Consider the following 6,000-nt stretch of genomic DNA (forward strand, 5'->3'; position numbering starts at 1 on the left):
AAAAAAAGTTAGTAGCCCATACTAACGCTGCTCCGTATAAGGTATTTGATTCAGAGCACTATGCTTACTTGTTACGCTACCAGATTGGGTATTTTGTTAAATTATTAGGCAAAGCAGACAACTTTTTCTTGAAACTGGAGTATCTAACTAATTACCTCCATTCTCACTTTGTCAGCATATAGTCAACCTTAATGTCCAGCTATGTCATTATTACTCATTTTTCTTGACAGTTCAAAATGGATTTTTTGTACACATATAATCTGATTGAAAAGATTTTATCAGGAATTACATTCTCTTGAGTTAATTACTATTGAATAGCAAAGTGCATTTAAAAGCGTACTGGTCAGTTGCAAAGTAAACAATCTCAAAAGTATCGACTAGGACTTAAATAGTAGTTCCTTGCTTGAGGTACAAGGTTTTTTACCATTTTCTGAAGTATTTATCCTTTCTTAGATTTGCCTGAACGTAAGAAAATAAGTTTTATACTCATTTTTGTTTCCTGATTTATTGCTCCTGAAAATTTTATGTTTTATTAAAATGTCTAAGGATCCAAGCAAAATATTTTAAGCAAATACTTGTAAAAATAAAAACAAAGCACCAATCAATAGCAAATATTTTGATGTTATAGTATATTGTCAGTATTTAGACTGGAAAAAATTCATTTATATACTGACATTTTCAAAGAAAGTAAACGCAACTTACCTCAAACTATTGTCAAAATGATCAACAGAGGTAAATATAGAATGTTTTCAGTAATAACATTTTTGTCCAGGTAAACTTCCTGATGTCCCCCCCATTTCTAGTACAAGAGTTTAGAAAAGATTTTTCTGGGCAAGGAAAATTGGTTAGATGTTTGATACATTTAGCATTCAAGTTGCATTTTACAATCTCATCAGTACAAGTGAAGATAGAATAATCAGGTAAGGCAGTGAAATGATTTTTGAGTTTCCTAATTTTTAACTTGTTGATTAACCTCTTTTCCTGGAAGGGACGTTTTTATCATGTGTCAAATATTTTATAACATAAATTTCTATTCTGTTCTGTACACTATTCCTAGTCACAAAGGGGTACCAAATGAAGCTGCCTTTTTGGAATCTTAAGGTTTTTACTTTAAACTATAGTTGGTTTATTTATTTGAAAATCAAAGTTGTATTGTAGAAGGAATATTTAACAAGAAATCAGAAGTCTTGGTTCTAAGCTTGCATTTACTGTACCAATGTTTGACCATGAGTAATTCATTTGACCTCTCTACACATTTTTCTCATCTGTAAAATAAGGCTAATAACCCCATTCATTGTGTTTCATGAATGATTTTGAGAATCAAGTAAATCACATAAAAAAGCTTTGTAAATGAAGAAAGCATTATATAAATGTGAGATTGATATCAGCTGCTCATAGGCATACTATTATATTTACAATGGATGAGAATTTTGTTTTCTCATGTTTTTTTCATTCCTATGCAGAGGGAGCAGAAAGTGCATGTTTTCATGGGCCTATGGGAATTCTTGGTTGATGGTTATCCTCTGACCGTTTACCCTGAACCACTGCTCCTCCAAAGTGGAAATGATAGGGAGGGAAGTCCCCAGAGACTTCATTCAATCAAAAGTCATGTCTGAACGTGTTTTATGTGCATCTTTGAAGTAGATATTTAATTATATTTTCAAATACCTGTACATTTTCTAAATTCATGTAAATATTTTTAATAGTGCTTATGGAGAGAAGAATATAGATTATAACATCATTATAAAAGTTTTGAATATTTCTATTGTCAACATTTCTTGATATCCTTAGGTTAATTTCACATGAATAAATTCAAACTGTAATTGACCAGATGAGAAAATATCTGTCCCCTAAATGTGAAGTAGTCTATTTTTACTGTTACAATTTTAAATCCTATATTACATTTTCCATCAGTCCAAAATGTCATAAACTCAAATATTCAATCTCTAACAACAGTTTAAAAGTACAGTCACCCGTGCCTGCTTGTAAAGTTAAATAGCTAAAATGTAAAATGTGATATCTTCTCATGGACACCCTTTATAATACTAATGTTGAGTGAGACTAATATTCAAGCTGAAGGATATCATAGTTCCAAGATTTAAAATAGAAATAAGGAACTAGAAGAGACAGGGCAGGGCCTAAAAAAGTTGATACATGAACAGAAGCAAACCTAGAACTCTGGTCTCTTCATACCTTGATTACCATGCTGTGCTGTGTGTGTATGTTGGTGGGGGAGGACAAAGGAAAGGGGAAATATAACTGAATCCACAAAATACTAAAATTGAGCTAAATAATTTTTCTATCATAGAGGAGCTGTTTGTGGAAAAACAATAGTAAAGTGAGCAATGACTGCAAAGATAGGAGTTCATATGCAAGATTGCCAAATGTCTATATAACCTTAGCCAGATATCTTTATTCATTTATATGTATATGTAAAATAGCTAAAATATTTTCTTACAAATCATTATAGAGAATGTGGATAATAATGCCGAAATAGTAAAAATGCTTGCTCCAGGTACAAAACATTTTGACTGTTTCTTAGAAATCAGATATACTTGATTTTTTATTAAAATTACTTTTATTTAAAATTTGTTTAATTTAAATTTAAACCTTATTTAAATTTTAAACTAATGAATGATGTAGCTTATTACTAAACAGTTTGAGTAAATATGATTTTTAAAAAGAAATGGAGGGCCAGCCCGTGGCTCACTCGGGAGAGTGTGGTGCTGATAACACCAAGGCCCCAGGTTCGGATCCCAATGGCCGGTTTGCTCACTGGCTGAGCGTGGTGCTGACAACACCAAGACAAGGATTAAGATCCCCTTACCGGTCATCTTTTTTTAAAAAAAAAAAAAAAAGGAAATGGAAAACTGTCCAATCATATAATAAATTTGTCCCAGACAGAAATTGTTCATCTTGAGCTGCATTTACACTTTCAATGCATGTAGTGATGTGATAATTTGTTAAATGGGAAGTTTAAGCCAAATGTTGAAGTAACAAGAATGCTTTAAATGTGGCCTTTATATGCATAATAGTAGCAAGCAAGATTTTTTGAGACTGGAGACTTAATTACTGTAGGTTTCCAAAAGCCTCAAGCACTCTGTGACTTTTTTTTTTTGGAGCACTAAAAGAATCTTTTATATTGTTGTAATTTACCAGAACAAAGTCTATTTATCCAACTTTACATCGTTAAGAAACTAAATCTGTGCATTAATAAAATCATTTTTAAAGTATTTCTGTCAGATTTTATACTGCCCTTGGTTCAATTAAGAACAAAGCTTTTATTAACTTCAAAGAATGCCCTGCATTTGAGTAATGTTCTTAGGTCTGATATAGTTAGAAGGACTAGCAAGACTAAAGACCCATTTCATAAGCCAACTCATTTGTTTTCTAGCAACTGCCTGAAAAGATTTAGTTTGAAAATGCAAAGGAGACATGTAAACTTTAAGGGGGTGGTGGGGAAAGACTGTTTAAAGGCTTTAAAGTTAGATTCTTTGTATTTTAAAACAGTAGAATACATTCCCAACCAGAAGCTAACTCCTGGAAATTCTGCAGCTGATAAATAGCCATCTCTGCTTTATAATCTTTCTAAATCTCAATGTTTTCACCAAACTTTCTTGAGTAACCAATCTTCACCTGATCTTAAAATAACTAACAAACTATTCTGAACCTAAACAAACTGCTGCATGACCTGGTACTTCTAAAATGTTAATAACTGATGCAAGTAGACACATGAGTGATGAGCTGTGACAATCTATATCAATCATTACACATTCTAGTTCACTTACTGCACATAATCACAGTAGAAAATAAATAAGAACATTTTTAAATGTATTTTAAAGATTAGTGTACCTTGACGTTATCTCTCTAAATAAATTTTTTCTTTTTTTTTTAATAGTGCCTAAAACATTGTCTTATTTATGTGATATTCAGTGACTACTAATTGATGGTTATTATGTTGAATTAATCCTGTTAAATGTGGGTTCCACATACTTGGTTTTAATTTTTACATTCCATGGAGGAATAAACACATGTTTTGCTATTATCTCTCGGCTTCTTTTTTTTCAGAATGACAACCAATGGGAGTAAGATACAGTATAAACTTTCTGAAGTGTGTTATTAGTGTTGATTTTAAATAATAAATAAAAAGAATGAGAATAAGAACTATGATTGTCACAGGATTGATACATTATCCATCTTTAGCAATTCATCTTTAGTGGTGCTTATAAAACATTTTAAAATAGTTCAAACTATTTAACTGCAGTTGTGTGTGTGGGTGTCTGTGTGTGTTCGTAAATGAAGTGCAAATAGGAATCAATTAGAGAACTGCAAGCCATTATATTATTACATTATGCCATGGTGGAGTGTGAGGCAGAACCCCATAATCAAACATTAATATTTATACAGAAAAATGTATAAATATTCACATTAAAAGAGATAAAGTCTAAAAATAATTAATCTGTCATCAACTGAGGTCAGATTTTTGCTGCCAAATAAGTTATAAAAAGAATCTTAGATTTTCAGAGCTTTTTGGATTTCAGAATTGCAGAAAAGGGAGGTGAGAAATGCCCTCACCCATCCAATGCCAAAGGATGGACTCAGAGACATGAGGTACAGTGAAGTGAGACTTTAATTACGGCCTTAGAAGGTTCAGGTGTGAAGGGCAGGCACATGGAAAAGGGCTATAGCACACAATTCATTCCCTAGTATGCAAGTCCTTCCCCCCACTTCCTCATTGGCAGAGTACTATGGGGGCCACGATCTTCCTGAACGACATCTAAAATTTATTACCCCCTTGCAAGGAATTCCTTTGTCTGGGGGCTCAGGACAAGCCTGCAAAAAAGGCCTGCTTAAGCCTTGTGAAGGGAGAAACACCAAGGAATGAAGAAAACAGTGGGCGCTAGTAACCAATTACCATTTCAAGGAGAGCTCTGTCTGTTCAGAGACCCTCCAGGAATGGGCTGGACCAGTCAAACAACTTTTGGGCTGGGCCTGAATCAGTTAAAACACCCTCAGATAAATCATTTCTGAAAATCAATCACTTAGATTATTTTCTTACAAGGGATCATGGCAATGTAGTATGCCTTAACAGATATCTCAAAATTTGCAACTTTACTTGATTCATCTTTGTTGTTCTTCAGCCCTGCACATAAGTAGGAGCTTATTAAATTTTGAATTGAGTTGTTAAATTACACAGAAAATGTTCATACCTTTTGCATGTATAACCAGTTACACATGAAATGTTTTACAGCAGTGCGTGGCACACAACTTTTATTATTATTTTTGTTTTTATTTTTAGTATTATTTTTCTATAGCCACCAAGTTTTCCAGAAGACAGTTTTAATCTCCATAGTCGGCCAGAAACTAATTATTGATGATGGCCATCTTGCTAGTTCATTTTAAATGGTCACGGCTCTTTGAAATGGTCTGATTCTTTGAGTCAGAGAAGAATGCTTTAGCATTACCCTAAAGGACATAGAGAGGATGATACAGCCCTTGGATATTGCTGGTGATCAACAACAACCTCTGACTGGATGGACAGGGCTTGAATGAGTGTAGGCCAACACATCTCGACAGCAGCGCTGGAAACAGTCACGACCAGGAAGAGTTAGTGTGTGTCCCCAGTGTGGTAAGGACTGTGGGTCAGAGAATTGGGCTTTTTTAGTTTACATACAATGATTTATCAGTAGCATCATTTTAAAAAATCTTTTTTGGTAACAGCTTTATTGACATATAATTTACATGTTATACAATTCAACCATTTAAAATGAAAAATTGATGGTTTTTAATATATTCAGTTGCACAACCGCCACTACAATCAATTTTAGAACATTTTCATCACCTCAAATAGAAATCCCCACACCCTATAACTATCACCCCAGCATCCCTCCTCCCCATGATACCCAAGTCCTAAACAACCACTAATCTACTTTCTGTGTCTCTGTGTTTGCCTATACTGGGCATTTCATATAAATGGAATCATATAATATGTGGCCTTTT

Source organism: Cynocephalus volans, chromosome 4 (assembly GCF_027409185.1).
Source record: "Cynocephalus volans isolate mCynVol1 chromosome 4, mCynVol1.pri, whole genome shotgun sequence".
NCBI classification, from domain to species: domain Eukaryota; kingdom Metazoa; phylum Chordata; class Mammalia; order Dermoptera; family Cynocephalidae; genus Cynocephalus; species Cynocephalus volans.